Here is a 25,875-nt window from a genome sequence, read left to right as displayed (position 1 = left end):
AAAGTGTGAGGAGGAAGGAGAAGCAGCCAGTAGTTGATATGAACTGAGTGCAACCCCCCATTCCTCACCCTCCTCTGCAGTGCTCAGGATGGGGGCAGATAGAGGAGTCAGGAATGAAGGGGTGAAATTGAGCCTGGAAAGAAGAGGGTGGGTGGAGGATGATGTTTTAGTTTTTGTCTTTGTTTCTCACCATCTTACTCTATTTTTATTTGGCAATACATTGAATTATTTTTTCCCAAGTTGAGGTCTTTTTACTCATGACAGTAACAGGTGAGCAATCTCCCTCTCCCATCTCATGCCATCAGCTTTCCTGTGTTATTTTCTCCCATGCTTTTGTGAAGAGAGAACATTTGGGTGGGCATCTGCCATCCAGCCAGGTTCGATCCACCACAGCAAGTAAGAATAAACATACTTAGAGAAAATCCACTTTCACTTTCAAAGACTTTTTTTAATTATACCATGTTAAACCTTTTCATATTTACCAGTGATGTAACATACTAAGTGGAAATGGTGTGTTTTCTGTGTTACACAAATTCTCAGAGTGATCACTGAATGAAGATGCTATTTTATGCTGTCATTTTATGCATGTCATATCAGTATTGGGACTATAAAATCTGAATGGGGCTTTGTTAAAAAAAAAAAATAAAAAATAAAATCTACATAACATCTCTCTTCACAAAGATGATTCTAGGGCTTTTTTTTTTTTTTTTTTTTTTTTCCGATGGACCATTTTAAATAAATTATTCTAGCCATGTAAAGTACCTAAAGGGTAGAAGAGACAGATGGAAACATGGTTTGTTGACTCAAGAGGAATTTATTTGGTTTTCTGGTTTTCAGGAGATAGTAAGGTGTATGAAGTCAGGGAGGAGTGGAAGGCATAGTTATTTCTTTGGAGTCAGGGATTCATATTTTCAAGGACATATAAATGGTGAATCTTACAAGAATTCATGATGGACTACATCAAGACCCCTATTATGCATTTTTCTGAAAGTGCAGAATTTGTCTGCCTCTGATGGGATGTTTGAGGAAAATTTCATCTGATGTAACTGGATTTTTAGGCAATAAGGACCAAAGGGACAGGTAACACTGATCTTGTACACAGTGCACTCAGCATTTCAGTCCATAATGTTTACTTTGACCTATTCTTTAACAATGTAATCGGACTTGATTAAAATGCTGATTTCTGCATTAACATTCAGCTGACATGCTAAGAATTTAGAATGCAGATTATTGTCTGAAAAAGCCATCAAACATGGGGATGACAGCCTTGAATTTTCCTGTAAACATACTTTTTTTCCTCTAAAATACTGATCAGGTCTCATTTCTTTGTTATCATGTCCTTTTAATGTGTTGCTTTAGAAAAAAAAAAAAAAAAAAAAAAGTTGCTGTTTATATTGTTCTGTTTTCTTACCAATTTTAATATCTAGACTGTACTAGGAGGCACTAGGAGACCCTCATTTTCCCACTCAGGGCAATAGACCATATATCATCTCTTCAAATTTTGCTCAAGCTACAGGGTTAGAGACTTGAAAATGAAGATATTCACTAACCCTTCTGCTTCAGCTGTCTGTAAGGAGAAAAACGTAGTCATCAGTGGGCAAAGTGGGTAGCTGCCCTTTGTTTAAGGGCATACACCGAACAAACTTGGATCCTGTTTGCTCTGTTGGCTTCCTGATCTTTAATCTGGGTTTCATTTAAATGGGCTACAGGGAGACTTTAACTGCAGTTGCCCCTACTTCCCTTGATTCAGTGTCTTTCACAACCTTTCCCTTGTCAGTAGAAGGAAAGGATTCCTCTCTGAGAGACACGGACCTTTCCTGAGCCTTTGTGATAGACCAGCTTGATCCATAGTTTCTAAAGTATGTTCCTGAAGGTATACTTGGTGGTCATTGAAGAGTGAAAAAAGCTGCTTGGGGCACTTGGGGACCCTTGTAACTAGAGCATGACTGATCAGATGACATCTGCGTGCTACTTGTATGTCTCTCTGTAAGGCTAGGTGCTTAACTTCATCATAACACACTTATCATTAGTACCTTTTTATTATGTTATAATTCTTAGGATTTCTGTATTGTAATATTTGATTTTCCCCCCTGAAGGAAAAATCGGGTCATGATGTTCCTACTACACAGCCATATGTTAAGCTTAATATAACATCAAAGTTAGGAGAAGGCTCAAAGAAGCAGATGCTTCACAGCTAAATTTCAGGTATACTAAATGCGAAATAAATTTCTAACTCATGATCATGCCATTATTTGCTGTACTGTTTTAGTAAGCTCATAGTATTGTACATGATCACTGTAATACTGCATATTTATAAAATAAAGCTGTAGTAATCGTTTCATGTCATTTTTTGTTATTTGTGACCATGTAGGGAGCAAGACCACCTTAGAATATGAGGAGTGTGCATTATGAGGAAAAATAATGACAATAAACAATTTTGAGGTGAAAACTGATGTATTGATCTCTCTAGGTTTTGTTTAGTAGAGGAACTACATCTCTTCAACATTTAATACACGTATATGACAAGTGGTTTGGGTCTTATTCTTCTCTTTTTTATAGGAACAATTTCAATATTTACTTATGTAGCTTAGAAAAAGGTTAGACTTCTTCCCAATGATCTTTCATATACAAATGTTTTAATTTCAAGTCTGTAAAGTACTGTTGTATCTTGTGACTCCTGTGCAATAGTTCTTTGTTATATTGGCAGTTTTCTGGTATAAATCACTTTGATCTGAATGGTGTGTTGGATTTGTGTGTGTGGTGGGGTTTTTGTTAGTGGGGGAGGGGACTACATTGTGGCCCCGTGTGAGAAGCTTCTCAGAGATCCCCTGGCTCCAAGTCAGACCTGCCTGTGGCCAAGGCTGAGCCAATTAGTGACTGTGGATGCACCTGCACCTCTGTGTTAACATACTTAAGAAGGGGAACCTGGGAGGAGGATTTGGAGTTGTGAGGAGGAGATCTATGTGAACACCAAGGCCAGTGGAAGAAAGGAGGGGGAAGTGCACTGGTGCATAGTCTCCCCTCAGCCTGTAGTGAGATAACAGGCCACCTCTATGTGACCCATGGAGGTCCACGGTGGACCAGATGCCCACCTGTAGCCTGTGAAGGACTCCATGCTGGCACAGGTGATGCCCAAAGAAGGCCTGGACTCTGTGGGAAGAAGCAGCCCTGCTGTTGTAGTTCAGCTCTGGGAGGAGGATTGCAACGCATGGGAGAAACCCATACTGGAGCAACTAGAGAAGCACTGTGGCCTGTAAGAAGGACTCATGTTGGAGAAGGTTTGTGGAGGACTGTCTCCTGTGAGAGGGGGACTACAATGGAGCAGGGGAAAAATGTGAGTAATGTGTCCCTCCCCAGTGCCACAGCCATTCTCTAGGGTGTTTCAGAATAAAGTAACAAAATGTCATATGTGATATGAATTGGAATATGCAGCTAAAAATTAGTAGGAGAAGAGATATATGCACTGAGTGTTTGACCTGGAAATGTATGAAAGCAGAGTGTTTAAAGATAAATATATGCCGAAACATCTGTTGGTTTTGTAATTTAGTAGATACTTTTGTTTTGTAGATCATTCAAATCCTTTCTGATTATTGTAGTCTTCTCTAATGTATACCAGTAGATGAAATAGTGAATAAGTATTTGTAAAATGTCAGCTTATTTTCTATTTAAAGGAAGAATCCTTTTATGTTTCCTCAGCTGCTCCTCGATTTAATAACTCTACCAGATGTCACATTTAAATTGTATTTTGCTTTTAAGGCTTTGAAAGGCATCAGAGCAGAGACAGCTTTTAAAATTTCAGTGGCTATACCACAGTTTCTTAGAGTTATCCAGCCTGGTAATTATAAAAAAATCCTTAACGCATAAAATATACAAGGCTTAAATAAAATGTAAATATGCAACAGTATACTAGATAAAACTGATATTGTTTGTTACAGATATGCAAAGGGGTGTATGTAGCTGAATCCAGTTTTCTGAATAACAATTGTTGCTTTCTCTGGCACTTTGGTAATGGCAGCAAGGCTAAACATCATTAAAAAAAAAAAAAATCTAGTTTAAGACATTGGAAATATCCACAGCATTCTGTACTATCTATGGAAAGAACATCACTCTCAAGTCATTAGCAGCTGACTACCATTCAAACTTCCATTTGAATACAATGGAAAATGGATCAGGACACCACCTTATCCCACAGAACTTCACTGAAAAATGTTCAGGGAAAACAAATATCTGACAAAACTAGATTTATTGATCTTGATTTAAGAAATTTTGTACTGACGTTCTTTTTATTTGGCTAATTGTATACATACAAGTGTATGAAAAATTCACATATATTCCTGAAATACATTACCTATTTTTGTTGCATACCTGATCAACATAATGTTTTGTTTGGTATTTTAACCACTCATTTGGTTTCTCTTTCACCACCTACCAATGTCAGCTTTTGAAACCTCTTCAGGGGTTACAGTAGGCCTGCACTGTTTGTGTTAGCCTTCTAAATAGTAATAAGCTACACTTTCTTCCCCTGGTGTCAGGCAATAAGCTCAAAGCAGCAAGTTCTTATTTGCTAGGGAGTGACTGAAGCCTAAAATGTCTCTGATATCATGCATATATGTCTATGTACTAGTGACAGCGGGGCAAGCAACACAATGAGGTAAAAAGATAACTTGTTCAAATTCCCAAGGTACTAATTTTAAAGCAGTAAAGGAAATGTTTGCTTGATATTAAAATATTTCTGATTAAAGAAAAGTAATTTTGGTGACAAGGGTCACTTCTTGCTGGGACAAAATTAAAACTGTCTCTAAGATTATAACAGAAATTCAGTATCAAGATGAAATATTTGCTAGCTATTGTACTTTTAACTTTATTTTTAGTTGCATGTGTCCCTGCAGGGAACGTTGTAGGAAATACTTTAAAAAGATAGGGAAAAAATACTATGAAATCAAATATGTTTAAATTGTCTCCTCAGTTTTGATTTCTTCTTTTCTTTGCTTATGCATTCTATTTTGCTTCAAAGTAGTTCTACTTTATGGTCTGCCGTGGGAATACTTTTCCAAGGGTGAAAGAAAGTAGCACAGTACTAGAAGAAGGATGCTTACTTTATTGTGTGTGTTGCAATGTTTCTTGATCTCAAGCTTGATGTTAAACTTTGGGTGAGATCTCATTGTGGTAGAAAGATGAGGTTCATTTCTCCCAGCCTGTCTGACTGTTAACTCCTTTCACACTATGTTTATTGGATAAGTGAACAAGTTGAGTCTACTGAAAACTTTAAATATATATATAAATGTGTTAAATATAAAAATATACATATTTTACATACCTCTGTGTGTTGGATTTCAGTTGGATAAGTAATCTGATCTCACTTACACTATGACATCACAGTCCCCAGAACTGAAGCAAGGGAGGGTGAACAGTCCTTCAGGTCCTGAGTGACCTAAAATCAGTGTTGGCCAACAGTGAGACTGCACAACAGGGTGAAAGAAGATGACTCAGTCAACAGAAGCGAGAAACTTCATCTGTCCTTTGGCTAAACCATTTTTAAGGTTTGGTAAGTAAACCACTTGGCTATTCCCACTGCCTATTAAGATAGATATGATCTATTGCAGCTGTATTGTTTTTAATTAGTAACTAATCTAGTAACATCACTAATTTTACACTGTAATGTTAACTGCTAATATTAGGGAGTTATTATATTACAAGTTTTCATTTAGATAAAATATGTATTATTACATCTTCACCAGTTGAGAAATATTCTGTGGTCTGTATTCCTGAACTGAAAAATGAGATTCATATGCTATGGTATCTGTAGTTTAATTAAGCTTTTAGCAGTAGTAGTGCTGTAGGAATAGAAATGAAATACAGTTAGGCTTTTGAGAAGCCTAGCTAAAATCTCTGTTTCTTCATGTCTACTTTAAAAGTAATGAATGTTATCAGCATTTAAGTTGTTATGTGCAAAAAAAAAAAAAAAACCAAAAAACAAAACAAACAAAACAACAACAACAAAAAAAACAACAACAAAAAAAAACCCCTATTCAGTAGTCTTATTTCTATATCAATGCTAGATGTTTTTTGAAGGCTTTAACTTTATAAAATCATTTTTAATATATAAATAAACATGTTTATATTTAATGCTGTGCATTTTGAGGGCAGGTCTTGGGGAGGAGGGTTGTTTGTTTTTTGAGGGGGTTGTTTATTTTTTTTGCTTGGACCATCTTCAGTAAGAAGTACCTTCAGAGACTGGGAATTTGTGTGGAGGAATAGGAAAAGATAATGTAGTGGTCATAGCTAAAACATAGAATTCAAAATATTAGTAACAATGTTCTTGACTCAAGTGAACGTGGTTTATTTTTCCCTTTTTGTTCTTTCCCCTGTGAAGCTTTTAGCAGATTTTTAGTATTCAGGTACTACTAATAATGAACAAATGTCCTTGTCAGTATTTTGAAGACACCTAAGATGAGAATCACCCCTCCAGCCTCTCTCTCTCTCACTCTATGATAGTGAAATAGTAGTTAATGCCTGCCATTCATCTCTCATAAGCTTCATTACAAGGTATAAAAAATGTTAAGATAAAGGTGAAATATCCCAAATGTTTAACACTGTTGCCTTGTTATGATTGATCAAGAAAAGATATATCAACACTTCCTAACTGGATTTACTTACTATTTCTTGTCCATATGTGCTCAAATTTTATTGTAAACTCGGCCGTAAATTCAAATTATCCTTTAAAGCACCCTTTCACAATTTTTTGTCCTAGAAAACTTGGTTATTTGACTGACTATGCCTTGACTTACCCAGTTATTTTATGCCTTCAATTAGTTTATTTAATTTGGGTTCATTTCTCTTTTTTCTTTTGTGTTGTCACTTCAATATCCTTCCCCTATTTTTCCCAGCTATTGACTGTTATATTCACTTTATTCCAGTGCTCTCCAAACTTCAGAACAAATGCACAATACTGAACGTGACACAAATTCAGTAAGCCTATTGATTGTTTTCATATATAGTCAAATGCAAAGAAAAGAACTTAGTGTTTATTGAGATAAGTGCAGTAAACTTTAAATTGTAGACTGAGGTGATATAAGTCAAGCAATAAACTAGCAGATTATCTCTCTTTACTAGGTGAAGAAATATGTTGCCAACTATAGGAAATACCTGATTCTCTTAGTCAAAAAACACCAAAAAAAACCCACAACAAAAACCACCCCACCAAATAATAAACTGACATTTTTATCATATTGAAGTTACATAAATATCAAAACAAGGTTACTGCCGCATGGTGTGTCCTATGGTGCAACATAGTTCATAGTTAAATAAGGACCGGAACAAAAGTGAAGCAGATGAAAGAATCAAATCTCTGTGGGCTTTTCTAGATGGTATTTAGTGTCTTGACCTGATCTTATATTTAGGAGATATTTCCTACAAATGTGCAAGAAAACTGCATTTGCCCATTTCTCTCTCTATCTGACACACACATACAAAAGAATGATGAAACTAGGAGCATTTTTCTTGGTTTCTCACACAGACATTACAGCTGTTTCTGTGCTATGAACAAAGAAAGTAATTTAGAAAACTGCATCTGCATTGCCTCTGAGCAATGTGAACAATCTGTAGGAAATGGATGAGAAGAGAAAGGATTCTTGTTTCACTTATTGTAGTAGTGGCAAGAAATGACAGCTGAAAGTAGTTGTGCTGCAGCATTTTCAAGGTAGTAGTGTGTTTTGGGGCTTTTTTTGCTGTATTTATAAGATTATTTTTTATTTAATTAGTTTTTTTTTTTTTTTTTTCTGTCATACAAGTTAGAGATATATGCTAATGGAAAGTTAAGTTCCTTAAGAATGAAAAATGTACCTAGAATACAGTTCTCATATTCAAATTACTTATCCTAGCATTAGCTGCTTTAATGTTGCCTCTTAGCATCAAAGCAATAGTTGCTTTTCAGAACATCCCACATATTCTGTAAACTATGAATTTCTTAGAACAGGTGCAACTTCTGACAGAATTCATTTACAATCAGTCCTGATCATTCATCCTGCAGTTATCCATCTCATTATCAGAATTCAAAAATGATTGATATTGTATTCAGAAAGGCTTTGACCCATGTTTTTGCTGCCTCCTTGGATAACATCTGAGACAGCTTTTATGCTATAGGTATTTTTCTTTTCTTTTGACCACACATGGTTCCCTTAATCTTCTTCAACTCAAACTCCAAATATCCTGCTCTGTGCTGAAGGTTTGCAACTTAGCAGCAGGGGCAGATTTCTCTCATTGCAACCAAATTGGAGGTTTCAACCCCCTCTGAGTTGAGTTTGGTGGAGTTTAACAGCTAGAGTACCTGCTGAAGAGGCAGACGTGCCAAGCATTCACTAAATTGGAAAACGTACCTTGCTGTTTGTAAAGGAGTGGGGAAGGGCATGCTGATATTATTACCTTCAAAATTAAGAACTGAAAAGAGGAACATAGTCCTGGAAGCTCACCTAGGATTTCTTAAACTGTCAGTGTTACTCTTTGGAGGCAGAGATCTCAGCTGGAACCAATTTTCTGACACAAGTGCAGAAAACAACTTTGTCCTTCTAGTGTGGTCTGCTTCACATTTCCCTGTCCTTTCATTTCTGAAGATCCAGAGGTGTTAGCAAAGTTACTGTTTGTGACCAAAACCTTTGTATTCACAAGTCTGATATAAAGTTTCAAGAATGTATTTAGATAACATTGCTTGACTTATGCTGAGTTGTTTCTTTTCTTAGTGCTCATATGAAAACTCCTGCTTCTGAGCATGCTCATCTCATGTTTCACGAGTCAGATAATCTCTTGGGTAACTTCAATGATAATAAAATCATTGAGGTGTTACATTAAGGATGAATTTGACCCAGTATCTCACCCATCAGAGTACAGAGCAGCCTGTGCTCAAACAGCATTCTCTAATTGTATTTTGCTTTCCTTGTGTGCACCACAGTAAGTACTGGTAAGCTAATATGATCTTGCAGATCTGTATATTTCACAGTCCTTTACATTTGCCCATCATAGACAAACATGGAGTCAAAACATTGTATGAACATCAAAACAAAACAAAAAAAAAAAAAAAAAAAAAAAACAACCAAACCCTTTCTTTGAATATTTTTCTAAATGCCACAAAACATATGGAAATATACATATTTTTTTTGGAAGGGAACACAGTGTAGTTAGTCTAATAGTTATGTTTGAATCAATCCAAATGTGACAGTTCATTATAATGTTAATCTAATTTTAATACTGCTGTATGCTGGAGGTAATCAAGATACTGCTAACTGCATTGACTAATTTTCTAATTTGTTTTTTAGAGGGGAAGGGCATTGTCTTTGTTTGCTTTGTTCTCTGCATGAAAATAGGAAACAGAAACATCAGGAGAAAAAAAAAATATCAATATAAGAACTTAAAGCTTTCTCTGATCTCACATTCAATCCACCCTAACAGGTGATAAAATAGAGGGTTGTGTGTATACATATATTATTGTAATATTATTTAATAAGGTTATCAATCCATTTCTTCCACTAGTTAAACCTCCCTCCACCCTTGCTGGTAGGGCTCTGTCAGTGTAGCTATCAATATTGTGGAAGGATGGGACTGCTGGTATGACACCTTTTTTGATTAGTCCTGTACTCTCTGCTTGTGGCTTCAGCTTACATTCAGTCCATCTTCTGACTGTACTCTCCAATTGGTGGCTTATGACAGTATGAAGGAAGTGGGTCTGGAGGAAGTTGATTAATGCACATTCACATAGTAGGACATGTTCATATGTGTCTTTGTTTCTTTAGACATCATATGCAGAATTGTCTTGAACAGCCATTTCATTGACTGACCAAGTGATTGCCTAAGGGTATTATGCATACAACTTCTATGTGGCTTCACCGAGACTGAGTAAATGATCTCGGTCATCCTTATTTTTCCTCTTAAAGCTCAGTCAACTCAGTTAATTCCTGGGAATGGATTGTCTTAACCATTTGATCTTTTCTTTTTGGCCTGTTCTTTGCATTTTACTTCACTGATGATTCAATAGCCGAACTGTACTTACAAGTGCTCTGCTATCTAGAATTAGTAGGCAGGTCCTTCTGCATTTCTGCTAGTCTTTCAAATAGCTGTTTCTGTTTCACAATCTACATCAGGTTCTTCTCTTAGACATTTACAATTCTTTGTCTTTACATGCAGTGGTTTCCTACCATTTATTCTTTATTTGACCACTGTATGATACTGGATTTAAACGAATAGCTTTCCTTAATCTTTGCATTAAGTTTTCTTAGTTTTGTAAACTGAATGCACTGTGTTTCCAGGGTTTTTTTGTGTCATTAAATTAACTACAACTTAATTTTCAATTATACAGATTGGATCCAGAAGTATATTTACAATGTCTTTAATAATCCATTTCTGCTTACTTACCAGCTGCTACTTCATTTTCTGGAAAGCTTCTGTGTTTCATTCCCTCATCTCTAGGAGTATTGCAAGTTTTCATTGTCACATTTTGCTTGAGAATTGCAACTTCATATCAGCATATAGAATTAGTTAGTCAATGCTTTATCCCAGGATTCTTTGAACACAAATCTTACAGTTCTTTTTAGGTCTCTCATCACTTTCTGTTCCTTAGCTCTGCTCTGGCTAGGTTGGACAGACTATTAGCTGCATCCTGGTGAGTTGAATCAGTTTGGATTTAGTTCAGTGGTAAATTCAGTTATAGGGATGGGTGTTTGAAGGCGTCCATTCTGCTTATTTTCCTAGCTTTTCATGTCAGCAATATGACTGGTTTGCGACTAATGTACTTTCTGTATGGAGCTCTGGCTTGAAAAATAAAAGTATTTATCCTGAATGAGGACCTGTCATCATTCACCAGTGTCCATAAGACTTCATTAAACATTTACCTACTCACTAAAACGCAAAAAATAAGTAATAGCAACCATTTTATAGTCAGTGTTTTATTTTTTCTTCTTAGAGAAGCAATATGCTGTTCGTTAAAATATCTATGTCAATTCCATTTTCATGTAAATATCTGCAGCCTACCTCTTACTGGCATGCTTCACCGAGTAGACCATTTTTATTTATTCCTATCTAGTCAAGGACATATACTTTTTGTTACTTTGAGAGGAAGATATTTGATCTGTTGGTGGAACAGGTGATATAAATTACTTTGGAAGCTTTCATAACTGGTGTTCCTGTCACTTCTTTTTTTCTTCCTTTCTTTCCCCAATATTTGAAGACACTGAAGACTAAGGAGATGCATAGAAAACATTTTTTATATACCATTATATCATTGAAATATGTTTTTATATATCCAACACTGTGTGTTAGACATATAAATTGTCTTCTGAGTAGTGCAGGTCATTATGGGTTTTATTACAATATCATATAATGAGGGAGTGCTGCTTTTTAACCGAGTTATTTGATTGTGGATTTCATGCAGTTTATAATGTTCAATTAAATAATTTGTCTAGTCAATGACAGGTAATAACATGTTTAAAACTACTATCTCAACAGATGATTCTGTTTACATGTTCTCTAGCATTTGGTCAATAGCTAGAGCCTTATATAAAATATAAACTTCTATGAACTCTACCTACAAGTTAGTTTACTCAGTTAAGTAACCAAAATATACATAATTTATTATTATATAAAAGTTAAATTGTTTATATAAAGTGATGGATTATTATAATGTAACACATAGTTCTGTGTTTACAATGCCCTGTGACTATAATGTCTCTTGAATGTTTGTCTAAAGTCATTAATATTTTAAGCCATCTGAAACCTTGAAACCTATATGAAAACATCGCCTTGCTTTAAGGTGTGAGCTAGATTTATGTTTGCATAAAGAAAGTGAACACCTTGTTTATTCAGCCAGTCTTTCTGAGGGTTTGTTTTGACTTTGTTTTGGTTGATAGTCATCAAGTTTTAAGTTACTTTTCATGACAGCATTTAGTAATGTAGCATACAGAACTGAAGAGCAAAGGAACACTTGACTAAGAGCATATGTGGTTATTTGCATAATGATTGGTATTTGTGCTAGTGCCTTTATCTCTGATTTCAAATGGATCAAAGACTTCAGTCAAAGTAGGGAGCAAAGTCTAACACTCCTTAGCTTTATGGGAAAGAAATAGAGATTGATGGAAACTGGAAGAAGTGACTATTAGAATGTCTGGGCTTTATGTTGCAGCGCAAAATGTGCCTTTGTTCTGCTTTCATTACACTTTTGACCTCTTTTTCTATTTTGAATATTTTATGTTACAGTTTTCAGAACAGCAAGTGCTTAGTCCTTAACTTGAATGGGAGTGTTTTGTCTTAGGGTAGCATAAATGGGAAGTGTAACAGAAAACAGAAGCTTTCCTTTCTGCTTTTAAAATAGGGAGGCTTAACCTAATTTCTTATATCACTTACATTTCCACTTTGTGTGAAGTTTTAAAGGAATCTTGGCATTTTTCTTTTATCAAAACAAATTAGCTTATGCTCTTCTAGATTTGTCATCTCTTCATTCAGTTCAGGATTGATGCTCTGAAGTGCTTTAAGTAAAACCATTAGTATACTCCTCATTAAGGCTATGCTCACATCTGGCACTGGTTGTGTAGTGCCTAGTGATGGCGTAAAAATGTATCAGATTTGCTGGTGAAAAGATTTGCCTTCAAAAAGTAAAGAGCCTCTCAGGACTGTGATTTTTTTACTTTTTTTTTTTTTTTTTCTTTCTGTGTGTGTATATTTTGTGGATCAGAATACATTGACCTTTCTTTCCAGCACATTGTGCATATTTCTACATTTGACATTAAAGCAAAACTAAAAGAGAAGGAAAGGGACCTCAAGAAAATTGCCACGGCACAAAAGTTGCTCTATTTAACACATTTCTCAGAAAGCAAATAATGGTGGCTTAGGTACCTCTCCTGCTGTTAAAAACTCATATCTCCAGGTTAGAAGTGCCTCTTTTTTCTTTGTTTTGTTTTTAAGCTTTTTTTTTCATCCATTTTATATATGTGTTGTAAGAAGTCGAGAGACACTGTACTATTGTCTGTCTTCTTAAGAGTAAGTCTTGGTTTTCATATTTTATTTTCCTTCTCTGTCTGAGTGAAAGAAAGGTTCAGTCCTAAAAATATTGGGTTAGAAAGGTTTTCCTGTGTGTGGAAATCTAACCATGGGCTGCCATGAGAACAACTTTATGTAGTGCACAGCATTGTTTTATCAAGTTCCATTTAAAAGTACAGATTTTTATTGCACTTTTTCCACCTCTGCTGTCTTTTGTAGAACTGTAAAAGGTCTGTTGTCAGCTTAAATTTATTTATGGTCAATCTATACACATTTGTTTCTGTGCCAATATTGTTTATTTAAATAGTTTATCTCCCCTGCAGCCCTTGTGTGTTCTCAGCTGATGCACTTATAAAACAGTAATCCTATTCCCTCTCATTCATCTTTTTGCTGGACTAAACAAGAGCTTTTAGTACATTGAGAAAGTAGGTTCCTGATTCTCCTTATCATTGTTAATCCTTCACTGCTGCTTTTTAAAAATATCTATATAACCATATTGAAAGGCTTTTTATTATTATACATGTGACAAAGCTATAATATTGCACAGGATGGTGAACTATGAAAGTGAAAAGTGCATTTGGATTATGACCATTATGCACAGATTTTCTTCTGGGTGTTTGGGAAGAGAAGGACAGATGCTCATCTGTTTGCATTTCCCTCCTCTAACTTTTTCCTTTCCTTTTGTAGCTGCTTAGACCACAGAGATCAAACTGACCTTCTGAATGGCATCATGGCACAGTTCTATAAGGATTTCATGACCCACCCCCACCCCCCTCCATTTTTCCCTCTTTTCAGAAGCATGATCACTAGTGGAGCACTGGACAACACTCACAAAGTGTTCCCTTTCCCTGTTTCTAAGGCATTCTAAAAACTGTTAATGGCATATATTGACTAAAATCTAAAATAATACTGTCAAATTGTTATAATATTCTGATCTTTTTTTATTATAAAAAATGAGGGTCTGAGAGCAGTTAAGAAGGTATTTCTTGTTTTGGTTTGTTTGTTTGTTTTTCTGTTTTTTTGTGGGGTTTTTTTGTTTTTTGTTTTGTTTTTTTTTTTTTTCCCCTAGCTTCTAATGACAAAAGGTTAAAATAGCTGTCAAGTATAATAACTTTTTATGTAAGCTTTTATTTTGAAAAGAATTTTTCTAGTTTTCATAACAAGCCACAAAGCTGCATCTCTGGTGAGAAAAAAAAAAAAAAAAAATTAGATGTAGTGAAGGAACCTAAAGGAAAATTTTATTATTTTAGTACAATATCTTATTGGGTTATAAATAAGACGTCCTTCTAGATAAGTATTACAAGCATGTGTCTTATGAGACTTTTTTTAATGGTCCCTGCTGGTTTATAATTTATACAGTCAGAAATTAATGTAAGAAAGTGCCATAATAGCACATTTTAACAAGGAAAGGAAGAAGCTGAGCTGCAAAATATGCATAATAAAGATATTTTTTTCCAACTGCCAGAAAATTTATATTCATGACTAAATTATTTTCTAATACATTATTCATAGCCTTTATGAAGTTAGTGAAAACATGAACCATACTGCTATAGATGCTTTACCAGTACCAACTGCTTTGCAAGTTTCCAAAAACCACTATATTTTTGTTTCCTCTGATACAGTTAACAAAAGCAAACCAATAGCTAATAGCTAAATAGCTATCTCTAATAGCTATGCTTGAACAAATAAGAATGACTTCTGTGAGAGGCACTATTCATGGGGTTTTAGTTTGTTGTTTTTTGTTGGTTGTGTTTTTTTTAATTGTTGATGCAGAGATTTTTCTAGTGCATGGATTGAAAAAAAATAGTAAAACCAAGGGAAGACATAGTCTCTTACTAGAGTAGTGCACAACCTCAAGAGAACAGAAATTAATAACTAAAACAGATTTAATATGTAAAGACTAAGGCAAAGATGAGAACAACATTAATATTGCTAAAACAGGTATCTACCTTCATAACTGGACATTGTTGTTGTTTGTTTATGTGTTGCTACAAGCTTATGTGCTAGTTTTTTCCTTTATCTGTCATAAACAAGTGGACAGCAGTATTTGGAAGGAGTTTAGTGTTATGGACAGCATAAGGATGAGCATGTTTTAATGCTTAATCCAGCCAGTCATTGGAGGTGTCTGCACTGAGCCATTGCTTCAGATACAGGGTACACTGGCGACTGTGTTTGACACACAAGTGTTACTCTTCTCGTATTTTCCCTGTTGTATGTCTCAATGCATGCTGAAATATGTTTTTTCATAAAAGGGATGATAAATCCTTTCCTTGTCAGATTAGTTCTAATGTGGGTCCATTATTTATCTTTTCCTAAATGTTCTCCTCTTAGAGAAGTTAGCTTAGTCTATGAGAAATACAGACTCACATATAATTTTGTCATGAGCATTCTGGGAATGGAAAGCTGGAATATTACACAATTTTTAGAAGTGCTTAAGCATTTAAGATGAACTGAACGTGTGACTCAGGCCCATTTAAGGAAAAATGCCTTCAGAATCTAAGTAATTAATTAATTACTGTCTGACGAACTCTGCATGTTTCTTTCTCAGTTCCTCAGATCTCACCTGTGAAATGAATATAACTGCATTTCCAAGGCATTAGGAGAAAAAAGTAAATAAAGATACAACTCCATATGTGTGGATTTTTTTAGTGCTTTTTTTTGTTTTGTTTTTTTTCTTGAAGAACCTTTTGTTATTCTGTTCTGCACTGACCCTGTGAATTATCTGAATTAATGCAAAACATTCTCCTTATGTAGACTGAAGTATCTCTAACAATCCTTCCAGCTATGTTAAAGCTTGTATCCCGTTTGCTTAAAATGAGTTAGTGCAATACAAGAATTGCTGTCATGCAGGAAGTGTACATTGGTACTTCTATACACACAACTGGGTATGCACAACAAAATGTGGCTTTCAGTTGTTATTCTATCATCTGAACTTCTTCAAACAAAAGCAAATTAAGCTGAAGATAAAAATTAATTCTCCCCAGCTGTAACTAGTCTAGCCTTATTTATACTGTTTGAATTAAAAGTAACTTTACTAAAGAGTAAAATTAAACCGGTATGAAAGTCATGTCAATAAGCTCAGGATAATCAGCTAAATACATATGTCTGAGTGTAAACTCAGTATGCTTCCAAATAAAGAGCAGCCTGATAATGGAAAAGGAATGTAGATGAGAGTCTCTTCCTTCAAAATTGCTTCTTTCTTCCTTCTAATTATAGTATTTAGTTGGCTATAACTGGTGAAAAGCACAAAGTCCTCAAAAAGTAAAGGTGACGTGAAGGGTGTTTTGGGGATTTGGTGTTTTCATTTTGAGGGGATGTTTGTGTTTTTTTTGGTAGCTGTGATTTTTCACACACTGAAGATTGCCTTGTAGTTTTCCTGTCACAGCAAGGAGACTAGTCTCTGAGTTGTCCTTCTCCTGAGCATACTGATGAGTGAATATAAATTATATGACAGGTATCTTCAAGTGACCTGTTATGATACACCTGTTAGATTAATGTAATTAAATTGAAGCCTGTCACTTAAAACTCAGTCCTACCTGTCTTTAGTCAATTATTTATCTGGATCAATCTGGTTTGGAGGATTTAAAATTATATCTTTCAAAGATGTTGAGTACCAAGTAACCAAAAATATAGATAGGAAGAAAATGGTATTTAGGATTAAATATATTTGCATGTGATTATTAGTGATTAACAATTACTAGTGGATTTTCATTATACTAGTTACAGAATATTTAAAATTAGGTTACTGATTACTGTTTGTTATGTTAATAATCCTCATGATCTAGCAAAATATTTACCAAGCAGTGAAACATACCACAAGGAAACTGTTTGACTTTTTTAAAAAAACTAAAAAATTGAACTTGTAGCATAAGTTACTAGTTGCAACTTTATTAGCTGAACTAATAAGCAGTGAAAATGAACTCAACTTCCTTAAAGGTTGGCAAATTAAGTGTACTGTTTAAAAAGAATAAACAAGGGAATGCATTATCAAAACAACAATTTACAATGAAATACTTGAGCAAAAAATATAATTAAAATAAATCTTGATTTACTGCCTTTAAAGATTTTAGATAATGAAAATAAACACTTTCAATAAATAATGAGAATCATCAGCATGGTATTCAATTGCCTAAAACACTATTGAGCATCTCATAGGAATAGGATATTTTTTTCATTGAGTTAGTTGATCTTTACCATGATACAACAACAATAGTAAAAAATGTAAGTACTGTGAATTTGACTGATCTAACATTTAAATTCCATTTCATGATAATTCTCTCAAGTGTAAAATGATTTTTTTTTTGGTTCAATTAATAATTTTAAGCTTTAATTTTACAATTTCAAGAAAATATTATCTGAGCTCTTGTCATGTGTAATTAAAATTGATTATGCAATTACACAATGCTTAGACTTTTAAATAAATACATCAAGGACTTTTTATAAAAAGAAAAATAATACAAAATATCAGTCAACGAAGGGTAAAAAAATGGTTTTGTTGTGTATAAAACTGAACAGTACGTTTTGAAACAACCCAGTGATCAATCTTAAGAAATTTGTAATTTTCATTAATTTGTCTAAGAAACACTGAGAAGGCTTCCAGTGACAGAACACTGAAAAAAGATTTAAACCGTACAAGAAATTAAAAAGCAAAAATACATGAAGAGACATGTTAGTATATAACAGAGAGACTAAATGTTGACATCAAACTTTGTAATTACAGTTAAAGGTATTGATTCAGATTGACACCAAACTTTGTAATTACAGTTAAAGGTATTGATTCAGAATTTGTTTTTTGTTAAACTTTTGATTGAATAAAAAATGGTATTGCAAACAATCTAGTCTTTATCACACACATGCAGAGTGAAATAAATTATCAGGACTAATATAATTTCTAAGTTTCAGAGACCATTTACCTCTGCTCCTACCATAAAATAATAATTTCTTCAGAATAAGTGGTTCATGTTGTTATGAATACCTAATAAGTCATATTGAAGATAACAAATTGAGTTTACAATGTTCAAAGTCTGTCTGAAGGTCTCTTAGACTTTCCTTTCATTCACTATATATATATATATATATATATATATATATATGTAAAACTCAAAATTGGTTCTTAATACAGTAAGTTGATAATTTCTAAGTTAGAAATCAAAATAACATATTTGGGCATCAAATTGATCCTTGGACACCATAGTATATAAAGTCTAGAGTAATCCAAAGAAGGAATTGAGTTTTTTCGTAATAGCTGAAAATTTGTTTAACTCAAATCTTTGTGATTAAATTCAGTATCTACCTGGCAAGCAGGAGAAATGCACTCCACTGGACTGGAGACTTGGTCAGATAGAACATGTTTGTCTCCAGGTTTCACCTGGGTTTTTTATAGTATTTGTAATGCTTTGTCACAGAATGCAAATCCTTTGGGGTTTGCTGTAAATTATGAATGCCTGTATTCAGATTGATAGTGTGCTTTTATAAAGAAGAATGGAAGTGGTTGTGACAAAACTACTTATTTTATCCATTGTGAATAAAATCCTGGGGCACTCTCTCATTTTTGGCATCTGATTTTATTTTATTTTTTCAGTGCCATAGTATCAGAAAGACGGGCACTTTCCTTCTTATATTTCTTTCTTATGTGCTTCAGTATATGATAACAAAGGAACTTTAGATAATGAAGTGACTTAATGTAAACTCCACAACAACATTATTTGGAGATTGTGCCCAAACAGGTAGGCTGTTGAATAGTGTGATACTGGAAAACAATATTTTCCATGTAAACTGTGAGTTGCCAGCATTATACTGCATGAATGCTATGAAAACTTCTGGCTGAGAACTTAACTGAAAGGCTATGAAACAAAATATACTGTCTGAAGGGACTGAAAATACTAATTTATGGTGACTGGCTGATCTTTCACTAGATAAATTTGAAATTATCCTGTCCTGAATCTAACATCTTTACCTCTGAAAATGATATATTCAACGCTAGTATTTTTAAACCACTTCAGGTTAAACAGATGTACGTGAATAGTTTTCAGTAGTGGTTTAATCTCAGTTTGCCCTAAAGCATCTTCTACAGAATTGTGCCCAGGTTGGTTTCTGATGGATTTACCATATGAAGTGCAAGTCACTTGCCTTACTCCTGTCTTGATTACATAAATTAGGAAAGAAGGATACTGTTTCTGTGATACCAATTGGGAATAAATTTGCTGGTGACTGTTCTGGAAAGCACTAGATCTTGCAGTCAGTTTGCTGAGCTGCCCTCTCTTTTTCTGTCTTTGTTTTATTTTTTAAAGAGGTTGTTGCTTGGAATGAGTAACTTATTTTGGACCATTTAAAAATGACTTTTTTCACATATTGATGTAACTTTTTCTTTTATTTATCCTTGTATTTTCAGTTAGACATTTTTTTTTAAGTGCTTAGAAATGTCATTTGTCTTTGTTTGTGCTCATTTAGTTTAATTATTTAAAAGCTAAATTGTAATCCAAGTGTTAGGAGCCTCCAGAGGTTGGATTTTCAGCTAATAGCATGTTTTGTGTTAATGGGTTGGTGGTAGAGAATCCATTTTCAGTTTCATTTAAATATTCTATTCTTGTTTGCACCCTGTTGCTCCTTTTGAGATAACCATAATTTAAATAATTGATTCAATGAAAAAAAATCCAGCAGTGTAAAGCTTAACAGTCTATTCCAAAAAGGTCAGATAACAATTACTGTAATTCTGCATGAAATGAAATAAGAAAGCCTGCCCCTTTCACTGCTAGGAAAAAATTCTAGGGATCAGAATTCTAGGGATCAGAAAAATGCTAGGGATCAGAATTCTCATGAGGCTTTTCCAGTCAATATATGTTCCAGTGAATGATTACAACACCAAAATTGCAAAGCATTGTTCTTGCCCCTGCAATTATAGTAACAAACCCCACCTTCATTTGACTGGGAGGGAAAGGGTGGAAGAAGGGATGGTCAGTACAAGACAGGGAGAAAGAGGAGTGGTTTATCTAGCTTACCCCTAAGAAAGATTGGTTTTTTTTGTTGTCAACAGTGATGTAGTATACTTCACACTTGCAAGTGGCCGTAGTTAATAATTGATAGAAGTAGACTCTGCACTTGCAGGAGATTAGTTAGCATATATCACATCAATGGTAGTCATAGTTACCACACATATGGGGACAACTAAGAGGCTCTGAAGATTGGTTGAGTAAAACTTTGAATAGTGGTCAAGATGACCTTGATTAGTGATAAGGAATTAATGAAAATAGACCTTGGAAAATAAATAAAACATATTGGATCATAATAAGAATATCTGGGATTATGTTGAGGATGAGTTATTTGACAGCCTGGCAAGTGACTAGTTGATTAAGTAACTTGGCAATTAAACTTTTAAAGTGTCCTGAAAAGATCTACCTTCATTACATTATTAAAAAACACACGCCCAGGTCAGAACGATCCCTGCTTAGGTTAAAGACCCTTCCCCTGAGCATGTGTAGTGATAAAAGCCGTATGTAATCTGTATTATAATTGTATTATAATCACTGACCAATAAGTATCTTATAGGCATGTTTGGAAAAGTACTAACCTGTGATTTTTGTATACAAAAGAAGCACCTGAACCTGTTGTGAGGTGTGCTTGATTTGTGGAAAATCCATCTTGTACCCAGGCCTGAATAAAATAAAATATCTCTCCTAGGCATGTTGAGAATAGTTTATTGCATGCCAGGTATGAATCCGCTTTTCTAGTAGCAACAGTACTAGTGATTTTTTTTTTTTTTTAACATTGTATTATAGCTATTTTGTGCCTTTTTAAAATTCTTTTCTCCTATTTACGTTTGTGGTTTAACTTTTTCAAAATATTTTTTTTTTTATGTTTTAACAGGCAGTGTCTACGTAGTTCTGATGCCTGAAACATAAACAGCAGATAGTAGTTCATAAATTTTATTTTAATCCTTCATGTCATTCATGTCCAACTACACATCACAAGACAATGCTATTTGGAGATAGCAGAGCAAGCTCTGAGCCAAATAATTTCAGTATCAGAAGTGATCTAGTCATGCTAGTGTGACATTCTGCCTGGGTTTGTTAGCCTGCTGAGTAGTTAAGTTATTCAGGTAAAATACTGTGCCAGTATAACTACAGTACCTCTCAGCATCTCTATGCAGTGCAGGATTATGTCATTGAACATGTTCTGTGCTTATCCCTTAGGTGAGGACAGCCTCCTTCAACTCATTTATATCATAAAGCTTGACCGCTAGCAATATTCTTACCTGGTCCAGAAATCCTACTAGGTGAGAAGCTGAATTTGGTCATTCTCAGTTTGGTTCATTCAGAGCACCTAGAATTTATCTGCAGGCCTCCAGCGCAAGCAGCTTATTTGTAGCCTTCCCACTGTTTCTTCTTCCTGATTGCCACCTCTGCTTCCACTCTCTTTCTAGAAACCTGAACAAAAGTTTGGGTAATTAATGCACAGGTTTATTTGTTTTGCAATGAAGCATTAATAGACAGATTTATCAAAGATATCAAAGATTTCCTTGTGTCCTGTCAATCCTACTGTAATGGAATTTGATCCTAAACAAAATGGTGATGATTTGGGGTTTTTTTTGTTGTTTTTTTTTTTTTTTTTTTTTTTTTTCCTCACTACTGGCTATATCACTTGGTGTTATGAATTATCTTCAACACAGCATGTCATGTTTTGAAAACTATGTCTTAACTGAAATTATTTTGGTCTCGTATGAACTTCTGAAAGTTATCTGGAACCATCTGGTAAATTGTGTGTCTTCTAATTATTTTATGAAGACTTTTTCTGGTCTGATTGTTGTTTCCTTTAGGTGTTTACATATTTTCATCCCAGCTTTGCTCTTTGGCTTTTCCTTCTTGCCTTACTGAGATGCAGATCTGAAAGACAAATAAATTGCTGATTAAACAGCTCTAGTGTAGCTTAATGAATGTACAGTTTCTTATGGGTCTATCAATGAAACTTCTAATTTGCATATAATTTATATTTTACATTAAAAGCTTTCTGTAGTCTATTCAGCCAACTATTTCTAGTCATTTTTAGTAACTTAATTTTTTCACTCTTTTCATTACTCCTGTCCTATTATACTGATATATTTCTTCTGTACTGCTTAGTTAAAGCACTCTCTTTTTTTCCTTTCTATTTTTTTCTGGAAAGCTAACATGTCTGCTTAAAAAAAACCAAAATTAGATTGTCTGACAATATCTATTATTAGTGATCCACTGATGTTAGGAAGTATTGTGGAAACCAGTGAGGCAATGCTCATTTACACAAGCTGTTCCTCATTAAACTTGTTTAACATGGACTTTCCATTCACTTCTTTATTTGTGAAATCACATCAGTGTCAGTGGAGGCAGAATGTGAAAAACTGTTTTGGTTAATAATTTTCAGACTGGAAAAAAAATGTAATTCTTAAAGCAGAACAATTATATTAAAGATAGTATCAAAAATACTTTCCCTTCTGAGTTATGCATTTTTTGAAAGAATTTAACTTTTTTTGTAGAGTCATTGGGTGAAGACTAGAAATTGGTAATGTGATATCTCTGCCTCATTTAATTAAACAAATGTCATACATTTATTTGCAAGTAGTTTTGCCTGAAGGGATTTTTGTGTGTGTGTGTCTTTTTTTTTAACTCACAGTATCACTGTTCAGAGCTTAGTTCAGCTGATTTTTTTTTTTTTCTTTTTTTTCTTTTTTTTTTCCCTGGTGTCTTGGAAACTTTTACGGTATATTTAGTTTTAGAGTTGATATCCATTTAATTTCTCATTGCAGAAGAAAATCCTTTCTGCAGTTTTTGAGTGAATGGAAAAATACCCCACATATGAATAAAACCCTAAAAGTAAAATGACACTTAAAGGATGTTAAAATGAAGTACAAGAGTCCTGTCTCTCTTAGTAGAATGATTCTGTAGGGTATGTGACTTAATTCCAGGAAGTGAATTCTAAAGAATTTTTTTCTCTTATAATAAGTGCATTTGGGCAAACAGAGTAATGTAAAAGACATTAAAACAAACATTAATCACTTCCTGAGGATCACTTTCTCACTACTTATCCCCACAAAATATTACTGTTTTTCTTAAATTTTCACCCAGATAGAAAGATTTTATTTTTTTTCCAAAGAATCCCTAAGTAAAATTCAGATTTAAAAGGATTTCATGGTGAACAGGACAGATAAAACTAGCCATTCTCACCAGGGACAACTGAGAATAAATTTGACACGTGCACACACCCCCACCCAAATGAACAGAGTTGTATACCTGATAAGCCTCCTTATTTTAGCTGGAAGAAAGCTATTTTGTCTTGTAAGGAATATAGCAGCAGTAAGTTATATTACGAAGCAATCAAGAAGCTTCTAAGAAACAAATATATGGGCTTGATGAAAGACCATCTCTCTCTCTGAACTAATTTGCCCTTTTGCTGAATTCTGAATCAAGTCATAATTCCTTACTGATGTTATAAATTAATCCCTGAAATTTGATCCTCTGAAATATTAATCTTCTCTTACAATTCTCTTTCAAGAAGGAGATCAGGGTGTCACAGAAATTTCAAAGAAGAAGGAGAGGTGGAAAAGAAAAATATTTACTACTTTAAAATGTGCTAAAATTGCTCATAGCTAAAATCTGGTAAACTCTATAAAATTCAGCAACGTTTCATGAATACTTTGATATTAAATAATGTCTGTCATCAGTAGGTTCCACAGGGTCTTGTTTGTTTTATTGGTGTCATTGTTCATTGTTAAGAAAGACTGAACTCCAGGGAAATGGAAGGGTCTAAATATTCACTTTTGTGTTCCAAGCATGAATCTCAAAACCCTCCTGGCAGTACAGTTAACTCTAAAGAGCCAGAATATTTCTGGAGATCAGACTTCACATCTAATATATTTTACACAAATACAGGGTAAGGGATGATCAACCTGTGTTGCTAATCAAGTTCACTCTAGGTAGGAAATGGACATTCCTTCATTCACTCCTGAATCCATCTCAGGACTGAATGTTGCCTATCTATGCCTTTGTTTTTGAAGGATACAAGAAAGGAGGGCAACTGTAACATTTGCTTGTCATACAGAATGTGCATCATAAGTCAGGTAGTAAAAAAGGATGTCAGAATTGCAGGTGTTATATTTAAAACAAACCCAATAGGTTGAAAAAAAAAAAAAAATGCCAAACAAAAAAATCCCAACACATATTCTTAAGATGTGGATTTTTTCTTACTTTGTTTTCAAATATTTTGTATTCTTTCCTAATTCTATAAAGAAAAAACAATTATAAAAAAACCTAAACAACTGAAACTATAACAAATTTTCATTATTTCATCACCTGGTCACCTCTCAGTATCAGAATCCATAAATTTATTTGCTTAGAAGGATGATATATGCTCCTCACCTTCAAATATCAGCTTAATGTTATTTAAATAACTTGTTAATTTTCCTTTGAAAAACCCAATTCAAATGATGATATTTTCTGTAGTAGTGCATTTGGTAAAAGTGTACTCAAATATTCACTATTAGTGACTTTGGAAATCTGTTTTAAGGAAGTAGATCCACAAAAATATTTGCAGTTGGATATGCAAGTTGATATGTGTTGTTTCAAAATACAGTGGCAGTAATGATTAAGCTTGCCTACAAGTAGAGTACCAATAATGAGTTCCTACAGTAGATATAAGTCTAGTCACTTCTTAAACTTGAAGAAACTATTTGTTGCCCTGTGTAAAAGGGAACCTCCTTTATCATTTCCAGACCTCCAATATGGAGAGACTTTAGAAAACAACCTTTCATTAATGATGCATTTTTCTCTTTGCTAATAGCAACTTTTTTTCCTCTTCTATTTGATATGTGGTATTTCTAAGGGTGAAGGAAGTACGACTTGCAGCAGGATTTTTTTTCACTCAAAGGCAGAAAAAGCTTCTAGGCTTAATGATTTGCCAAATGCCTTCGATGCTAATTACACCTGTTTCCCTTAAAAACCTTAAGAATACCTTGTAATTTACTGTCACTGAAATAGATTTTATTTTATTTTATTTTTATTTTTTTATAATTGTTATCTCGTTCTGGAATTTATTTCTAAATTTGCCTTCAGTTGGTGATATCATGGTGATAGCACATGATGATATTATGACAAATTCTCACTGATGGAGACCACAGAAAATCAGATTGCTGCAATTTTTTATTGCCAGTTTTATAACTTTAAATCCTCCCAGTTCATCAGTGTTTCCAGTCACTAACCCTGCAAGCTCTTAAATGGACAGTATAGTCAGATGTGATTAATCCTTTATTAACCATCATTATAGATTCAAAGTACTAGTTCCACTCCTGTTTTTCACTTTTGGTTATTTGACTTACTGAAGGGCCCTTCAGGATGCACAAGACTAGAGAAAGAGAAAGTGTGAGAACATTTTTTTCCTCTCTCTCAGAAAAACATTTCTTGATGGAAATTATTAATGCCACTAAGACTTAACCATATTATCATAGTTGATGACTTTTCTGAAAGTGTGCTAAACTCAGTAAACCACTGCATGTGACCATTTTCTGGTCTGCATTTATGATGTAAAAGATCTGGAATTGCTGAAGCAATAAAGCAACAGAAATTCCCCAGTGGAACCAAGTGTTCTTTTCCTTAGTTTGGGAGAAAGACAAGTTATCTCTGTGCTCATGTGGTCTATGTGAGATAAGGAAATGGTCAATTATGTTAAATAACAAATTCCTTAGATTTTGGTGCAGTGTTATTAGCATAATTAAACTGCTATAAGGACCTAAAGTAATATATTTACTTGCTGCTTTGTGGTAACATAGAGGGCTATGAATGTCTCTATGGCTGTCTTGGGGATCCTTGCTTTGTAGTTCAGTGATGGGCAAGCATATCT

This window comes from Tyto alba, unplaced genomic scaffold, assembly GCF_018691265.1.
Source record: "Tyto alba isolate M040663 unplaced genomic scaffold, T.alba_DEE_v4.0 Super-Scaffold_27, whole genome shotgun sequence".
In the NCBI taxonomy this organism is placed as follows: Eukaryota; Metazoa; Chordata; class Aves; order Strigiformes; family Tytonidae; genus Tyto; species Tyto alba.
This window is presented reverse-complemented; position numbering follows the sequence as displayed.